Source organism: Lactuca virosa, chromosome 2 (assembly GCF_052849685.1).
Source record: "Lactuca virosa cultivar CGN04683 chromosome 2, Lactuca_virosa_CGN04683_v6, whole genome shotgun sequence".
Lineage (NCBI taxonomy): Eukaryota > Viridiplantae > Streptophyta > Magnoliopsida > Asterales > Asteraceae > Lactuca > Lactuca virosa.
The window spans coordinates 299,774,852-299,795,107 of NC_136427.1; the positions used below are offsets into that span (position 1 = coordinate 299,774,852).

At 35.0% G+C, this 20,256-nt stretch overlaps 1 long non-coding RNA gene across 1 annotated transcript; it reads right to left on the minus strand.

Annotated features, from left to right (window-relative positions):
- Positions 1-18,960: 18,960 nt before the first annotated feature.
- Positions 18,961-19,580, minus strand: LOC145157145 (uncharacterized). Its single transcript, XR_013737118.1, has 3 exons — positions 19,544-19,580; positions 19,140-19,320; positions 18,961-19,062 (listed from the first exon to the last, which is right to left on the minus strand). It is a non-coding gene; the product is annotated as an uncharacterized LOC145157145 (long non-coding RNA).
- Positions 19,581-20,256: the final 676 nt, after the last annotated feature.

The window sequence follows — 20,256 nt, forward strand, 5'->3', positions numbered from 1 at the left end:
GTGGCCAAGGGTCCTCCATGTTGTGGTGAGGGTTAACCGTTGACTTTTGTTGGCTGTTGACCGTTGAATTTTTTGACCAGTTTGACCATGGGTCAAACTTGAATGAATTGGGTTATTGATTAAGGTACCACCTTGGTTTGGTGCTAGTTGGTTTGTTGGATCGATCGGTGCAGGGAGTGAGCATGTGGTTGTGTTTCCTTGGGTCTTCCATTCAGATGAGTTTCCTCATTATACTATGTATTACAGTGTATATCCTTGTATGTTAGGATATAGGAGTAGTGTTATGTTGATTAGAGTACCAGTAGGTTGGTGATCGTGTAGTGGAGTGCCTTAGGGGTTGTATGTAGTCACGTAGGATAGCCTGAGAACTCTTGATCTAGGCTTTCTTACATGTTCCTTATTTGGTTGTGGCTCTAGAGTGGGATCACCTGTCCGGATGTTTATCTCACCTTTGGTTACATATAGTTATGCATTCCTTGGAGGTTTTCCGGTAGTGACGTAGTGTGTTGTATGAGGCCTAGTATGCGGTAGTGAGTTGTTAGACATGTAGACTAGTATATATAGTTTCCTATGTTATGTGTTTACTTGATTGAGTTGGATCTATATGCCGACGAATCATTATTGAGTGATATTGCTAATTATATATGATCCTATAGGGTCACACCTTAATCAAGTTGGTACTTATTGAATATTTATTAAGTATTTAATATTAACAAATAAATTCAACTCTTTTATTTAATTAGAGAATAATTATTGTTTTATGAAAATAATAATAAAAGAAACAACTAACTAGTCATCATATGATATCATATCCTATAATAAGTCATGTACAAAGTTTTGGACACTTTGGTTAACCATGATTAAGTTAAAGACTTACTCTACTATGGTTAAAATGGCTAGAAGACAATTTTTGTCTTCTTCCCTCTCCATGGCCGAAATGGTCAAGGCATGGGAGGTTACTTGTGTATCTTCCCCATATCTTGTCTCTCCTTTGCCTGTTTTACTTTATAATACTTTAGAGTATTATAATCAAAAGGTTTTAGCTTGCATGTGATATAAAAAGGGAGTCTTTGCACAAAAGTCGTGGGTTCTCTAGCTCCTAACCATCTCACTTTTGAAGTTTGGTTCTTGGTCTTTTGGTGCTTCCTTTGTATTTTCCTTTAGTTTTTATTTGTTAAGCACTTGAAGGATTAAAGAAAAAAGTGATACAAGAAGAAAACTAGCATTTTTGGTACCTTATTCTTGTTGGTGGATTTCTTGGAGAGAAGATCAAGCTTCTTGTTCTTGTCATCTACTTCAACACCTCAAATCCAAGAGGATCTAAAGGCTTCAAAGGTTGTCTTTCTAAAACACTATATGGTTATTTTACATCATTCTAACCTCTTTAAAAGGATCCTTGATGGTTTTGTTTTTGTTATATACTTGAAATTTACTAGTAAATTTTAAAGCTTTTGTTGTCGGTTTTTATGAAAAACTCACCATTTTATGTATCAAAACCCATCAGTGCTATCAGAGCCATCTTTTAAATGTTAGAATGATTTTTCATGTTATATAATCTTTTGTTTTTGGAAAACAATCATGGATTTCTTTTTGGCTAAATAAATGTTCATAGTTGTTTTCTTTGGCAACGTGTTGTTAAAAGTGTTTATTTTATATATAACCATTTTTTCCATGCATTTTGGTTATATAAAAGTTGCATTAGAAAAAAAAAGAGTTGTTTTTTGATATGGTTGTTGTGTATAAACAAGCCATTAGGATATTTGTGGTTGTTATTTATTTATTCATATGATGATGTAATAGATAAATATGTATTATTTCATTTATTTATTTTTATATGTAATAAATTAGTTTTAGACTAGTTGTATTTTATATTATAAAAATGTAAAAGGATGGAGCATGAAGATCTTATGAAGACATGGAGCCTTTTGAAGACCAAGAAGTGTCCCATTAAGTCCTTTAGGAAATGACTTAATATTTGTTGTGATGGTTCACAATAAATATTACTATAAAAATGGTTTTGTTTATACACTTTAAAATGCATGCTTGTGATATTTATTTTGGTTGTTATAAAATGTTGTATGTATGTAAATGTGTTTTTCATGCTAAAAACATTTTCACAAAAAAATAACATCAAACTTGGAGTTTAAAGTTTTATATAAAAGTTTCCAACATAAGATGTCAAAAATTGAGTTTTTGTTAAAAAAAAGTTTTATTTTTTAGAACTCTTAAATAGCCAAAATTTTAAAGATATAAAAAGGTTTAAAATGATTTTTAAACTTAATCTAAACTTCTATAATAACATGTTGTTTTACTAAAAAGTTAACAACCGGTTCCAATCGTTATAACGTCGAATTAAAATCTAATATAAATTTTAACCGGTAAAATTGTATATAAAATAAATTCAACTTTATAAACTTTGGAACACTTCAAATGTATCATGGAATATTTTATGCATGAAATATTCATGATACAAAATGTTTTAAAACGCTAGAATAATAAAACATTGATAAAAGCCCTTATTTTCAAAGCTTCAAAGGAGTCTTTCACGAGAGATAACTCATATTCAAAGAGGACAGTGGGAGTGCTATTGATATTGAAGAAATTCAAGAGTCATCCATTGAAGGAACCTCCGAGAACACAAACACTCAACCTGAGGAAGAATTTCTAGTTGAGCCAGTCGACAACTTATTACCTCGTCGTCGGTCCTGTAGAGTTAGCATGCCACCTGAGTTCTATGGTTTCCATATTACATTAGATGGTGACACGTTTATTAGTGATGGAACACTGGTAAATTAGGATGAGCCAACTTACTACAAGGAAGCAATGGCAGGACCTGAGGCTACTAAATGGAAGGAGGCAATGGAGAGTGAGATTCAGTCCATGTATGACAATCAAGTGTGAAACTTGGTTGATCAAGTACCTGGTCGAAAGACAGTCGGGTGAAAATGGAACTTCAAGAATAAGACCAACATGGACGGGAAAGTACACACTTTCAAAGCTAGGCTGGTAACAAAGGAAAGTACACACTTTCAAAGTAAGACTTAAATTCCTAGCATTGATGAAGAAATAGCTGACATGAGTCGAGTTCCATATGTTTCGACTGTAGGATCGATCATGTATGCAATGACATATACTCGCCCTGATGTCTCTTATGATTTGAGCATGGTTAGTCGATTTCAAGGAAATCCTAGCAAAGCCCATTGGATGGCGGTGAAGAATATTCTTAAGTATCTGCAAAGAACAAAAGACATGTTCCTAGTTCTTAGCGGTAGTGATACGTTAAGAGTAACTTGTTACATCGACGCCCGCTTTCAAACACACCAAATACAACTTTTGTTCACAATCTGGCTGGGTGTTCTTGTTGAATGGGGGAGCGGTTACTTGGAAAAGTTCCAAGAAAGACACGGTGGCTGATTCCACGTATGAGTCAGAGTACATTGCAGCGAGTGAAGCATCAAAGGAAGTGGCTTGGCTGAAGAACTTTATCGAAGATCTTGGAGTCGTTTAAATTATTCATGAACTAATGGAGCTTTTCTATGATAATGAAGGTGTGGTTGCTTTGACTTTAGAACCAAAGGATCATGGCAGATCCAAGCATATCGACAGAAAGTACCATTATATTCGACATCGGATAGAAGGACACCTTCTGGTGAAGAAAGTATCATCAGAAGATAATGTTGCAGATCCTTTCACAAAAGCTTTGAGCAGAGGCAAACACTACCAGCATGCTAGGAGCATTGGCCTAAAAGACGACATTAGTTTTAGTAGTTAGGTGATATTTTTAAACTTATAACAAAATAAATGCAATTGTTTTGGTGAATGAATAATAGAGAATCATTTATGAGTATCGTATTGCATTATTCAATTATTTATTCTTGTGTTTCTTTTTTCATGTTTATACTTCCCGAGTAATTTAAGGTTATTCAAACCTCCACATTCGTTCATACTTTTGGAAGTAAGTAGTGAATCAAGACTATCATGAACTGATTGTTGATTGTTGATTGAGGTTAAGACATTGAAATTGGAATTGCTACAGTATTCATGAGTACTTTGAAAATAGGGATTTTAAGTATTGGATAAACCCATGCTTATAAATTACTTCATGGATCTTATCGCGAGTAATTTTAAGACGATAATATATTCTATTCTTCAAACGGAGATACATAATTTGTAATTTGTGAATTGGTTGTGTATTGGTATTACGTAAATGCGTTAGTTACTTGATGTTATAAAATGTAGTATCATATATGATTTGGTGAGTAAAGGTTACAATTATGTAGTCAAAGTTTATTTGTTCATTTTGAACTGGAAAAGCGATATCTTTGGGCCCCTCGATGATTTGATGTTGACTATATAGTGATAGGCCCATCGAGGACTAATTGATCTGCTCAATTGAAGTCTAATAAAGTATTTACAAATCGGGAGATCAAGAAACAAAATCTTAGACAATGAGACTGATTCTGATCGATGTCTTGTGTCCATAACATATATTGTAGAATGAAGGAACATCTTATCACTTATCTTAGGGACGACGACTGAGATGAATCAGAGTTTAGCAGTGGTTTTGGAAAGCACACTTTGCTATTTAGTTCAAGATATATACTTTCAATTGTAGTTACAAACTTATCCAAGTGGGAGACTGTTGATTTAGGTGGCTAAGCCAATAACTAAATTTGTAAGTTCTTGAAATGAAAGCAAAATCCTTTTTGGGTTGCCCTCAAAACTAGCAACTGAGAAGAATTACATTTTGGGGAGAGAGGATAATATATATATATATATATATATATATATATATATATATATATTATATGATTAATATATTAATTAGAAATAATAATTATTAATTTAGAATTAATCAAAAATTAATTGGAATTAATTTTGGGATTAATTAAATTAATTGGAAGTGCGTGGACTAAAGGTGATATTGTTCGAAAGTTGAGCAATATAGAGTTTCTAGAACCTCACTCATGGGGACAGTTTTGTAGAGTTTCATAAGGCTTCTAGGAAGCCTTGGAGGATAAGTAAAGGGTTTGGATAACTGCCTAATTTGAGATATTAATATTATATTCGACTGAGAGTTATCCAAGGATTCCTTATCACCGATAAATAGGACCTTAGGGGTCATTATTTTCGTCCAAGCTTTCTAAGCTCCTCATAGCCGAAATTCTGCTATACCATCCTCTCTCCTCTTGTCTTCTTGTTGCTAAGGTTTGGGTACAAACCATTAGAGGCATCATTTCTTTGGTGCTAGTCTTTCCAAGCTTCACAACTACAAGGATTGGTTTGATTTGTTTGCTATAACAAATCAAAGGGTATGTAACCTAAACTTTGTAATTTTCGAATTACACTAGGGTTGGGATAGCTTAGTTATTCATTGTATGTTGCTATAAAGTTGTATGATATAGATCTTTTATAGGATGCATGTACCTTTTTAATTGTTAATTGTTTTCCGCATTGTACATATTTGCTATCTATAAAACCCATCAGGTTGACCATTGACTGATGACGTTTTGATCAGTTTGACCTTGGGTCAAACTTGAAGGAATTGGGTTATTGATTAAGGTTCCACATTGGTTTGGTTTTAGTCGGTTTGTGGGAGCGATCGGTACAGGGAGTAAACGTGTGGATGTGTTTCCATGGGTCTTCGATTCAGGTGAGTTTCTTCACTATACTATGTATTACAGTGTATATACTTGTATGTTAGGATATATGAGTAGTGGTATGTTGGTTAGAGTACCAGTAGGTTGGTGTTTGTTAAGTGGAGTGACCTAGGGGTTGTATGTAGTCACGTAGGATAGCTTGAGAACTCTTGATCTAGGATTTCTTGCACGTTCCTTGTTTGGTTGTGGCTCTAGAGTGGGATCACCTGTTCAGATGTCTATCTCACCGCCGATTACATATATCTACGCATTCCTTGGAGATTTGTCGATAGTTGCGTAATGTGTTGTATGAGGCCTAATATGCGGTAGTGGGTTGTTAGACAAGTAGACAAGTGTAGATAGTTGCATGTCTTATGTGTTTACTTGATTGTTTGTTTGTTACATATGTCGACTTATTATGGTGGGTTGGGTTGAGGCGATCCTGCTTCATGCTTTAGGACAAGATACATGGACGGGCTAGTAGTGTGTTGTAGGCGAGGTGCGGGCTAACTGTATGTTGTAGACACAGGGAGGGGGGCCAATCGTGGACTGGAGGCTCAAGTGAGCGGTTGGGTTGAGACGGTACTGCTTTGTGTTATAGGCCAACATACTCGGGAGCGGTCCAGCTATGTGTTGTAGGCTCAGGAGGCAGTTCAACTTTGTATTGTAGGCATAGTGTGCATGCATTATATGTATATTGTGGTGTGGTATTTTTGGGGAACTAACTAAACTTTGGCTTATAGTTGTGGATTAAATATTTTTCAGGTACCATTATTGATCATAGAAATGCAAAGGCGTGACTGTACATATATCAGTAACAATAGAGGTTTAAGTATTTTGTAGATTACTCTGAATTTTTAATCAACAGTATTTTGAAACAAATGGGTTTTATAACTTGGATTTTATGTAAATTATGATTTTACTTTATTTACAAATGAATTTTTTTGCTTGTGAAAATAAGACGTTACACAAGTCACCCTCAAAGCATTCGTCAGAGCAACCTGTGAATCAAGAGATACAGTGCTGGCAGTTGCTTAAAGATGAAAGGGGAGAAGAAGACGGTAAATATAAAATGAGAAGGGGTGGTGTATGTGAGGGGTAGGAGTGGGGATTTTAAATTTCTTTTTTAATTCAAGTTTAATTAAAAGAAAATATAAAATAAAATAAAAAGGGTATAAAAGTTTTTTTTTATGTGGGTGAGTGAGCAACCTGTTAGATTAAGGTGTCCAAACTCATAACTAAATTTGGTAAATACTTGTCATTAAAAGCAAAGTTGTTTTTGGGTTACCCTCATAACTAGAACTTGGTTAGAACAACATTTATAGAGAGAGGATAAATTTATTAGTTTATTATATGATTAATAAATTATAATAAATAATTTGTTAATGTATTATGTGATTAATATATTAATTGGAAAGAGAAAGTTGATTTGTTAATTTATTATGTGATTAATAAATTAATTTGAGATCAATTGTAACATCCCAAAAATACTGATAATTTTTTTTTAAATAATCAAATTCACATACTATTTGTTCCAAAAGCCATCATAGTAAAATGTATCACAATCATTAGAGTAAAATAACAATCATCAATACGGAAAATCACTAGGGGGATGCTATGCAGTCAAGTCGGGCCCTTCCCTTTGGAACGGAAAGTACCTATAAATCTTGAAACCATAAAACCTTAAGCACAAAGCTTAGTGAGTTCCCCAAAATACCACATACCGTACATATCAGTGGGCACAACCCTACGTGAACGTTATGATCCAACCATAACATTACATTCACTCCCAGGTTACAACCCATCCTTAACCTTTCTGCCATGATCTAACCATGGTCTTCCAAGAAAAACACAAATACAAACATGTGTTGTGATGCAACCATATTCTTTCATATAGGTTCTACGATCTAAACACAATCTTTCATGCAAGAGTCACAAAGACAATTTACCAACCTACATAGTATAATGAGAAGACTCATCTGTCTCACGATGTCAGATAAACCACTCAATGTCACTCAACCGCTACTGTGTCACACCCCCGGCCGAGGCGGTGGAATATGTCGGGTTGTGCGACAAAGTTCATGGATCATAGGTAAACTGAATATATAGCACAAGTACAACGATAAACAATATAGCATTCGTGTTCCATCTTGATATTTGAATACAAGATTTTTACAAAATAATAATAATAATAATACATGAATTGCCTTATCAGAAAGGCATATAATACAACAACAATTAAACTAGGTCACCTGTAATCCAATCTGTCTTAAATGTCTGTTTAGTGATTTCCTGAGAATACATGTAGTTTTGAGGGTCAACAGAAGGTTGGTGAGAGTAATAGGTTTTCTACTAACAACAATAATACTTTTAATAAGTCTAAAAAGAATTTTCTTTGTATGTATAACAATAGTTATTACAGTGTTTGTAATGAGTTTTTAAAAGCCAAAATGTATTTTTGTATAAGTAAATTTGTATTTAAAACTATGTTTGTAATGAGTCTTTGAAAGCCAAAATGTATCTTTTGTATAAGTAAATCCATACTTAAAATAGTTTTGAAAGCAACCAATACCATGGTTGGTAGTGAGAAAGAGAGATATATTCTAGTTAATGTTTATAGTGATTCCCATAACCGAGCTATGTGACTGAGTGTACCCCCTACAACGCTTCATGGACGTTGCAGTAACGATCATAGACACTTATTACCCGCTTTGATTGATCGATCGAAGTTGTAGCTAGCAACTGCAGGTGGGGATGTCAACCTCGTATAGATCTATACATATGTATCTGGCTCCGAAGATTAACGGTTATAGTAGTGTGGGTATGCTAAGTGTTTAGACTCAGCTAATGAATAAAGTCCCACTAAAAAGCCCTTAACTAAAAAGTATGTGAATGACTCTCAGCCCTAACTTAATTTTGATTAAGTCACTAGGCATAATGAATTTCATTGTATAAAGTTTATAAAAGCCGAGTATGCTTGGTATGTACGTAAAAGTGTAATGTACTCGCTTTTATAAAGATGTATGTTTCAAAGTAATGAACATATGTACATGTATAAACTTTATGCGTTTAAACATATAAATATACATGAATAGTAATAACTGAATCATTGAAATACTATAAAGTTTTATAACATGCTTGCTATAATATGCAATGTCACATAAAAATCATATATTTTTGTATCATGTAGCATTTGTCGTGTGGATTAGTTATTTCACGATAAAAATCCATAATATGAATACGAAAAATTTATACTAGCTTATTTGTAACTATATGTGCCCGTGTTCTCGTTTGATCGGGCAAAGAAAGAAATAAACGAAAGCAAACAAACGAAGGGAGGGGAAAAGACGCACAAAGGCAGCGACTGGTGGTGATGATCGATCCATCGTGAGGAGGATCGCCGTCTCCGAGGTTCGACGACGCCGAAGGGGAGAAGCAGCGAAAGTTCGATCGTTCTCATCCGGCTGTGAGGTGCGAAGGAAGGAGGTAGTCCCCCCGACGCTTGGCCACACCGAAGAAGAGAGAGGGAGAGACGGAAACAGCGGTTGCTGTGTCTCGGACGAGAAGGAAGAGACGAAGCAGCAGGGCTGCTCGTCTTCTGTCTTGGAAGGAGTTGCGAAGGGGAAAGAGATCAGAAGAAGGGTCCGATTGGAGATATGCATTGGCGATCGATTGGGCTGCTGAGAGGGAAAGGAAAGTGTGAGAGGTGGTGACGGGTGCGTGAATGGGGGCTGCTCCGGCAGCTCCGCCGATCTTCTTTCTATTTTTTTTTGATTGAAACCGATGAAGGGAATGGATGTTTGGGTTTGTTTCATTTGACAGGGAAAGAGGCCATCGATGGGTGCAAGGCAAGCAGCAAGGGGGGTGACTTTGGTTGTTCGATGTCCAACAGGAGGTGAAAACGGGAGGAATGCGAGGCTTTTTTGCTCCCGTAATTCCTTGCTTCATCTTCTTTTTTGATTTGGTAGAAACAATGAAAAAGAACAAGGTATAAGGAAATAACGATCCTCTGAGGTTTTTGTTTGATTTCTCACAGGAAATGGAGAAGGAAGAACGAAGGGGGTTTTGATGTTTCTGACTGCAGCGTCACTTTATGGGGGGTTTGGCTTACCTTTTGAGAGTGAGAGGCCAAAAGTCCTTTTAGGAAAAGATAAAAGCTAAAAGATGTTTGGTAAAAGAATTTTAAAAGCTACTTTTGGATTTTTGATATAAGGAAAACTGACTTTTTGGAAAAGTCAGGAACACGTGACTTTTTGAGTACAGCTTTGGGTATGTGTGAATCTTGTATGAATCCCTTTGTGTTTGTGTGTAGTATTGTCAAAACATATTGTTTACCTTATGTGTAATTTAGTCTAAGCTCTTTGTGTGTAGCTTTGGTTTTGGTTTGATTTTTGTGTACAATATGATCTATGAAATATTAGGGAAGTACAATTTAAGATTTTCTCTATATTTTCAATGAGCAATTTGGTGTATAATTTAGGATTTGATTTGGTTTTAACTTGATCTTTGGCATACAATTTAGATGGTTATGGAAAATATACATCCACAATGTGAATCATTTTGAATGTTTGTGTGGAAAATGATGATCGAGTATGGTACTTAATGGAAATCAAATTTAATATACACACTTGATTTTTGGTCTTTAGAAGTCATAAATGTCATATAAATTTAGATGTGTACATTTTAATGTTGTTGTATATGTGGTATTTGGAAAATGGTATATATATATATATATATATATATATATATATATATATATATATATATAGTGTTGTTACATAATTTTAATTATATAAGATATATACATTGTGATTACATGATTAATTTGGATCATTTGAAGTCGCATAGGACACTGAAAATATATATATATACATATATAGTAGCCTTGTCATTATACAGTTTATAAACATTTTGTTATTTGATGACCATTTGTCAAATAATGCATCTTTTATAGAAATTATAGCAATTACTTATAATTGTTTATAAATTATACCTCTCACCCTATATTAATAAATGAACATGATTTTTGAAATATTATGTTGTTTCCATATTTAAAACTCACATAAACCGACATTGAATTTTTATATTTTTTAGAAATACATTACCAATAATATGAATCATGTCGAAATCAATAGTTTAATGTTTCGCGACTAATAACTGTGAAAACGTCTGATTTTTCAACCATTATAAATATTTTTTCCAAAAATATTTCAAATATGGAATTAAATATTAGGCTATAGCCTGTGTCCAAAAATGTTTTCGGAATTCCCATATGAGGTGTGCAAGTCTCTCAATGGGTAGAAACAGTTTCAACAGATTAAAGAAAATCAGTATTATACTGGTTTTAGATTCTTAAAATGATCGTATCTTTTGCATACGAACTCCGTTTTGGACGTTTTTTATATTTTCGGAAACAAGGAAACACGTACTACGAGACTAGAGTGTTTGTAATTCTCACAACTCCTTATTACGAAATTCCAGTTTTTCAGACGTATTGACTATGGTTGTAGTTTGAGCTGATTGATTTGTTTGTCAGCTTACACATTTGGAAGTAAGATACCATCGGGTATCTTATGATAGTTAAAATGAACTCATTTATTTCACATAAGATGCACTAAAACTCAATGAATAAAATTACAAAGAGGTTTACTGTGAACTTGATCGTTCACAGTCTTTGACCTAAATTTCGGGATGTCACATACTACAACACACCTATCGATTAAACAAGGTCCAACCTTATCTATGCTCTAGAACTAGCAGATTAATCAAAAGTCAACCTATGTCAACAAGTCAACGGTCAAGGTCAAAGTCAATAGTCAGCATTATCATCGGCTAATCTTCACGTTGTGACCATCCCGTGGTCACGTCATGAGAAACGCACTCGGCCCGATCCCAAACTCGGTCACAATCCAACTCAGTCTCAATTCAAACTACCGTCATGTCATGATAGACAGGTCATTTCATCGTGACAGGATCTGTCCAAAACAACTGGGAATTCCCCAGTCGTCACGTCATGATGAGGAAGTTGTTACGTCGTGAAGACAGGCTTTCTCCACTTAATAGATTCAACTCTTAATCCATTAATCCATCCATCCAATCTTTCCAAAAGGCTTCCTAACGTCCTTACCACCTAAAGACCGATGTTGTCACACCCCCAAACCGGAACGGCGAAAACGTTCGGGGGCGGATGACGTCATATGTAGTATCACAACACATACATCATAGTAATCAAAGTAACCAACAACCATTGCATTAATATTAAAGTGTTTACAAAGTATGTGATTCACAAAAGATTGACTCCAAAATTAAATAACAAAACAAGACATGAATCTACTATACTCCATCTTCTGAATCCCAATGCGCGTACCTGTCTACTAGTTTCCTGAGAATACAAGTTATTTTGAAAGAGAAGATCAGCATTTAAGTTGGTGAGTTCATAAGTATTTTAGTGAAGAAAAGTAAAAAGTAAGTTCTTTTAGAAAAGTTTGCATGTTCCTCCAGAAAATCCTATATTTTCTGATGTGGTAAATGATAAGTAAAAATGACTCTACAATTCCTTCTATGAGTACTAAATGGATACAAGTTATATACAATCCAGAGTAAACAGACAATCGATTGTGTGAATCTGCCCTAAGCCCACAACCAAACAAGGAACAGGAAGTAAGGCGGAAAGCACACATCCCATTGTTTGTTAGATCTTCATTTTATATAACCCTGACGTATTCATTTGGTACTTACGGAGTTAACTGTAACAATTCTTTATATTTAATGAAAACATTCTTTAAGAAAATCATATATTTCCTTTAGTAAAAATGGTAACCACAATAGTTCCTTCTATAATCACTTAGTTTATACTAACTATATATAATCTAATATCGAGCGGACAGTTAAATGGGTGAATCTGCCCTAAGCCTACAACCAAACAAGGAACATGAAGTAAGGCGGAAAGCACACATCCAACTGCCTATCGCATATTAATTATATATAACTCTGATGTATAAACTAAGGTATTATAGAATTAACCACTAAAGGTCCTTTAAGTTATACTGGTTTAATAATGCGTATCAAACCTTTTAAAGATGAGTTTCTAGTTCCTCCTACTTAATGTTCTATCCGAAAAGTATGTTTTTGTACTAGAGAGCGGTATACTGAACTTGTATGCTATGACCTGACCCATACCTGTTACTCCCTATGATTACTGGGTGTATACGGGATATATATATATATATATATATATATATATATATATAAGATCGAATAGATAGTAGACTGTGTGAATCTGCTCTAAGCCCACAAGCAAACAAAGAACAGGAAATGAAGCGGAAAGCACACATCCTACTGCCTGTCGGATCCTATTAATATATATCCCTAATGTATCCACTAAGGAATCATAAAGTTAGCATTATAGGCCCCCTTTTTACTGAATGTTCATGTTACTAGGAAGTTATGTGGCGCTGTTCTATTTGTTAGGAAGACTACTAGAAGTAATGAAATCCTGCACTCTAAACGCCTCAGTCGATACTGTTGTGAGTTTTATATATATTGCTCTGTTTTATTTAATATTGTCCGGTACTTTGTAGATGTACCTTTATAAATAAAATCCGGTACTTTGTAGATGTACCTTTATAAATAAAATCCGGTACTTTGTAGATGTACCCCATATATAACCTGGTACTTTGTAGATGTACCCCATATATATCCTTATACCTTGTATATTATCATATTTTGTTATAAACAATGAGTTAATGATACGTTCCCTTCCTAGGTTACTGGGAGCATAAAGTATAGGTTCGTGAATCATGATTTGTTCTTCTGTTCTAGAATATAGTATGTTCCTTCCTGTTCTTGTTATAGTATGTTCCTTCCTGTTCTAGTTATAGTATGAACTGAACCCCTAAACTATACCTATTATAGTTTACTAGTATGCTTGTTTGAACTGTTACTGACTTGAAGAAAAGACTCAATTATCTACTGAATTAAACATGTACCTTAAAAACGGAGTTTTATAAACAATAAACTAACATCTTTTTAAAAGAGTTGTTGAATAGATTTGATCACTTACAAAAGCATAAGAAATCCTTTAATGTGATGGTTATCACAGGTAAATATATACACAATATCATTGTGTTCAACTTGTATCCCCCCCCCCCCCCTTAAAAGCATTTTAAAACATTTAAAAGATTGATTATAGGGGTATGAACTCACCTTATGTGGTTGATTCAACTGAAGATTCGAGTAAGGATGCTAAGTTCCACGAATGAAGTCCCGAGACACAAACGAGTCCTAAATGACATATATTGATACATATGTTCATGTAATTAGCAAATCTAACTACAAAGGAGATTGGGAAACAACCTAGGATGCAAGGATAACTCACCAAAAGAGTGATAGAAGCAAGATAGGAGGCTGATATGGTGTTCACCGCCCAATGGAGTTCACGACCCAAATAGATGGGAGTTTACGGCCCACTTAAGTGGTTCACGGCCCACTTGAGTGGTTCACGGCCCACTTGAGTGGTTCACGGCCCAATGATGAACACTTGAAGGGTTAACGGCCCAAACTTGAAGATATGAAGGGTTCACGGCCCAAACTTGAAGATATGAAGGGTTCACGGCCCAAACTTGAAGAACACTTGAAGATCTAGGTGTTTTGGGAAGTGTTTGAAGATCCTAAGTTGTATTCTAAGGAGATACAAAGGAAAGAGGGTGAAAAAAGTGAAAATGGTGTTCTTGATATATGATACTTGAGAGAGAAAGGGGTTGTTTGCGGCCAAGGGATAGAGAAATGAGGAATAAATGAAAGAAAGGTACTTATATGGGAGGGGCTCATGGCCGTGAACATCCTTCTGGTTCGGTTTCATTCCTCTAATCCTAACCTAACACTTCTCAACATCCAATCCATAAGTGTACTGGGCTTAGAACTCATTAAAATGACCCTTAACAAGGCTAAAAGGCAATAGAAATAAGTCTGACTTTTGGTTGATTGGATTGACTTTACAAGATAGAAATTTTCGGGTTGTCATATATGCTTTATAGCCATGCATTCTCATTGTGAGTCTAAGGGTCAAACTAGGTCAAAAATGAAGAAATATCACAAAAGATCTCATGCAATGGTCCAATACACTAGCAAGCTCCAAATATGGAGCATATAACACTCCAAGGACCTCAAGGATCCATAAATTTGCTAACTTTATGGAATCCTCTCATTCCAACTAGCTCATATTTGAAGAAAATGGGCCAAAACCTTAGATATATCCACTTAGAACAATAAAGTTTGGATCTTGAACACTTATAAAGGTTCAAGGATGCCCAAAATGAAGTCCCACAGCTTGCCATGATGCACACAACACAACCCAATCCTTCTTCTTCCTTCAAGAGCAACCAAAAGCACCAAAATGAGCTCAAAAATAAAGGAGATGGATTAGGGTTTCTTCAATAGGTTTTGGAGGTGATGGAGGTTGAGGGTGAAGGAAAACTTAGCCCCTCACTTCCTTTAAATAAGGTCCAAGTCCAAAATTACGGTTTGCCTCTGATCTGGCGTCATGTTGTGACCAATATAGTGTCACATCGTGACACTTAAATGAGGCTCCTATCTCTTGCGGCCATATCACGACGTGACGGTGCCTCCAAGTGGGAGACTGTTGGATTAAGGTGTTTAAGCTCATAACTAAATTGGTATATATTTGTAATTAAAAGCAAAGTCCTTTTTGGGTTGCCCTCATAACTAGAACTTGGTTAGAATGTCATTTGTAGAGAGAGGATAAATTTTTGTTTATTATATGATTAATAAATTGTAATAAATAATTTGTTAATGTCTTATATGATTAAATATATTAATTGAAAATAGATAGTTGGTTTGTTAATTTATTATGTTATTAATAAATTAATATGAGATCAATAGTTGAATGATTGATTTGTTAATTTACATGATTAATAAATTAATATGAAACTAATAAGAATTAATTAATTATTAATCAGAATTAATCTAGAATTAATTTGGGAATAATTGGAATTAATTAAAGGTGCAACGACTGATTTGTAATTGTTCATAGTTGAGCAAGGAAGGCAATTCTAGATGGTTCTATAGGGTGGACGGTTTTTATGGAGCTGATAAGGATAACTGCTTGTAATAGATAAAATCTGAATATTTTATTATTAATATCAAGGCTTATGCTGGAGATCCCCTAGCTATAAATACCTTCCCTTGGGCATCAAATTTCATGGTTCTCACCTCCTAAAGGGTTGTAGTAGTGTGGGTATGCTAAGTGTTTAGACTCAACTAATGAATAAAGTCTCACTAAAAAGCCCTAACCTAAAAAGTATGTGAATGACTCTCAGCCCTAACTTAATTTTGATTAAGTCACTAGGCATAATGAATTTCATTGTATAAAGTTTATAAAAGCCGAGTATGCTTGGTATGTACGTAAAAGTGTAATGTACTCGCTTTTATAAAGATGTATATTTCAAAGTAATGAACATATGTACATGTATAAACTTTATGCGTTTAAACATATAAATATACATGAATAGTAATAACTGAATCCTTGAAATACTACAAAGTTTTATAACATGCTTGTTATAATATGCAATGTCACATAAAAATCATATATTTTTGTATCATGTAGCATTTGTCATGTGGATTAGTTATTTCACGATAAAAATCCATAATATGAATACGAAAAGTTTATACTAGTTTATTTGTAACTATATGTTACATTGTTAAATAATATTTTTATAAACTAGATTTATTATATTTTTGCATAAGAAAGTAATTTTTTTGTAAAAACGAAGTATATCGGCACATGTACCCCCCCCCCCCCCCGAAATAATTAAAATATTAAAAAAAGAAGCGTAAGCACTCACCCTTGAAGTGTGAGTTCGACTTGTTCGGAGTTCCTTTATTTTTGGAAGGTCGATGTGAAAACCGCAAAGTCGTGTTTCTTGAATTTTGAAATATTTCCGAGACCGCTTCGTAACGAGTTTAAACTATTGGGGGTTGTTTGGCAATTTAATTAACCAAAATAAGACTGCTTTGGTTAAAATAAATAAAGGGAGGGACTAAAATGGTTCAAATGGGATTAATGTTTGAGTCTTGGGCTGATATTGTTAAGAAATCTCCATTGGAGGGGCTGTTTTGTTTTAATTAAACCAAACTTTTGGGGAAAGGGACTCATTCTGTTGAGACATACCAAAGGAGGGGCTGATTTTAAATTAAAACTATAAATGGAGGGCTAGATGTGTTTAATGGCTCAACTTAGGAGGATTAGGGCTTTTTGTGCCCGTGTTCTCGTTTGATCGGGCAAAGAAAGAAACGAACGAAAGTAGACAAACAAAGGGAGGGGAAAAGACGCACAAAAGCAGCGACTGGTGGTGATGATCGATCCATCGTGAGGAGGATCGCCGTCTCCGAGGTTCGACGAGGCCGAAGGGGAGAAGTAGTGAAAGTTCGATCGTTCTCATCCGGCTGTGAGGTGCGAAGGAAGGAGGTAGTGCCCCCGACACTTGGCCGGACCGAAGAAGAGAGAGGGAGAGACGGAAACAGCGGTTGCTGTGTCTCGGACGAGAAGGAAGAGACGAAGCAGCGGTTGCTGTGTCTCGGACGAGAAGGAAGAGACGAAGCAGCGGGGCTGCTCGTCTTCCGTCTTGGAAGGAGTTGCGAAGGGGAAAGAGATCAGAAGAGGGGTCTGATTGGAGATATGCATTGGCGATCGATTGGGCTGCTGCGAGGGAAAGGAAAGTGTGAGAGGTGGTGACGGGTGCGTGAATGGGGGCTGCTTCGGCAGCTCCGCCGATCTTCTTTCTATTTTTTTTTGATTGAAACCGATGAAGGGAATGGATGTTTGGGTTTGTTTCATTTGACAGGGAAAGAGGTCATCGATGGGTGCAAGGCAAGCAGCAAGGGAGGTGACTTTGGTTGTTCGATGTCCAACAGGAGGTGAAAACGGGAGGAATGCGCACTACTAGAAAAAAGGTTTTCCTTGACAGACAATGTCTGTCATAAATGCCTATATATGACAGACAAATGTTTGTTATTGAAAGCCTGTCATAAAGGGAAATGACAGACATTAGGTCTGTCATAAAGTTTACGACAGACTTTTATGACCAACAATTACGACATACATACACGACATGCATTTTCGACATACATTTACGACTGACTTTGTTTGTCATAATTCGTAACATTTTTGTATTTATGACAGACATTTACGACATGTTTTGTACAATATGATTTTTGACATATTTTTACGACATGCTTTGTATGTCATGGTTTCATAGTTTTTTTAAATTATATATATATATATATATATATATATATATATATATATATAAATATTCTATCAAATCTTAATCAAACTAAATTACAAATTTATTGTCTAAATTACACAAACTATAGTGTCAAATTCAAAAATACATTCCAAATTCATCAAAAAGTAATTGTCAAATACATATCACTTGTAAATTAAGTTTATGACATAAGTATCCCATTTTTCACGCAGCTCGACATCTGTATATTCATTCTTCCCCCAAAACTATATAAAAACAATTGACCTCAAAACTAAAATATTCAGTAAATACTTTCCAAAAGCCTCCCCATCAAAACCTGTAATTAAAAAAACACTAGAATCTTTTAATAGAAACTTGAATTAATAGAAACAAATTTAGTATATGCATGTTATTATACACACCTTCCACCAACTATAAGATGTAAAGCCATTAAAAGCCATGATTTATGTTTGTAAAGCTCCCCTGCCCGGTAAATTTGGAATCTGAAGGGCAAAAATGGAATTAGCATCAGTGGAGAAGAAGATAACCCTGGATTAAGAAAAGAGATTAAGATTAAATAAAGTTTTAACCATTAGCAATATTAAAACTATATTTTTCTATATATATGAGAGAAAGAGAGAGGATGTAACTGAAAATTTGTTTCAGTATAGAAGTCAAATAACAAAAAATAAACAAATGGCCCAGTTGAAAGCTTACATAGACCAATATGAGACAGGTTAAGACCTTACCTTATAAACTGGTTAGGGATATCTAATCACAGATTAAGTAGTGTACTTGAACTGCCAAAAGAACAATTGAAATCTTGGTTGGTCAGAGTTGAAATCATCACCCAATATGCAATCTTATCGATAAAAAAAGAAAAGCCCAATAGATTAATTCACAATTTTAGAAGGCTTAAAGGCAGTTCTAGAAGCACCTTCAGCTATCAGACATGAAATTCTGCTAATAATGTGTAGGTCCATGTTTATATTAAAAAAGAAACAACTTAACAAAGGCTTATTTTAGAGGAACAGGAAGGATTAAAATTAAATAAATACTTACATCTCCATTTGGATTTGGGAATTCAATCTTTCTATCAATTCTTCCAGGCCTAATAAGGGCCTGATCAAGGATATCAATACGGTTAGTAGCATCAAAACCTGTAAACATCAAAATAGAGATCCATTCAGAAGGGCAATATCGTCTTTTTTTAAAATATTAAAGTGAAAAAAATTACCTTGATCTTGTTTGATGCTTCAAATAAATCCAACTGATTGAGAAGCTCAAGCATTGTTCTTTAGACTTCACTATCACCATTTCCACTTCTAGATTCCATTCGAGCATACACAAGTTTTCTTATATCCAGGATGAAGATGCTAACCGGTCTACATGCTCTAAATCTGCAAGTCTTTCTAAATCTGTAGGATGGAGATTCCATTCCGTAATTATCAGGTTTTTTTTTATTTTCCGCAAATTATTAATTAAATTTGCTCCCTAATGGAAAATAAACAATGATTGATATTATTTCCATTTAAAATCTAGTACCCTGCTGGCATACAAGAAGTTCCTTTGACAATGTCAGACAATTTTTCAACCACTGCAACTACTGGTGCTCAAGTTGGGTATAAAAGGAGTGCTTACATGGGAAGCTGTAGACATGATTTATGGCAAGCTATAAGTGTTGAGTGTGAAGCCATTGGGCTAGTCAAAAGAAGTGTCAGGAAACAAGGAAAGCCAGAAAACATGGAAAAATTGTTACGGCTGCAGAATTTCAACAACAGTGGCTTTATCAATTTCACATGTATGTGAATGGAAGAAAAGGCTTACGACTCAAAATATTATAAATAGGCTTCTTCCTTTCATTTGTAAAACTTGTATCTAGAGTAACACAGAAAGAGTGCAGATTAGCACCAAGAAATGTAAATTCCTAGTTACCGGTGGACGTGGGTCAGAGAAGGACCGAACCACATTAAATCCCTCATGTTCATCCTTGTGTTCTTGTTTTTCGTGAGCTCTGTGTGTGTTTAGAGTCGTGTGTTAAGTGTCTCGATCCTAACAAGTGGTATCAGAGCAAGGTTTTAGCTCCAGAAGGTGATTTTCAGTTTTTTGGTCGAATTTTTTTTTCGTCAAAAACGATTTTGGTGTATACCGTTGGAAAGGTCTCGTTCCGAAGATTCCGAAAATATTTTTTTCTGAATTTTTTGACCACCGGAAGACGTCCAAATCGCCGGTCAAAGGTTTGCCGGAATAGTGACCGGAAAAACCAGTTCCGCCGGAGAAGACGACACTGTAGCGCCTGAACTTGCCAGAGAAGACGACACTGCAGCACCGAAGTTCTGCCGGAGAAGACGACA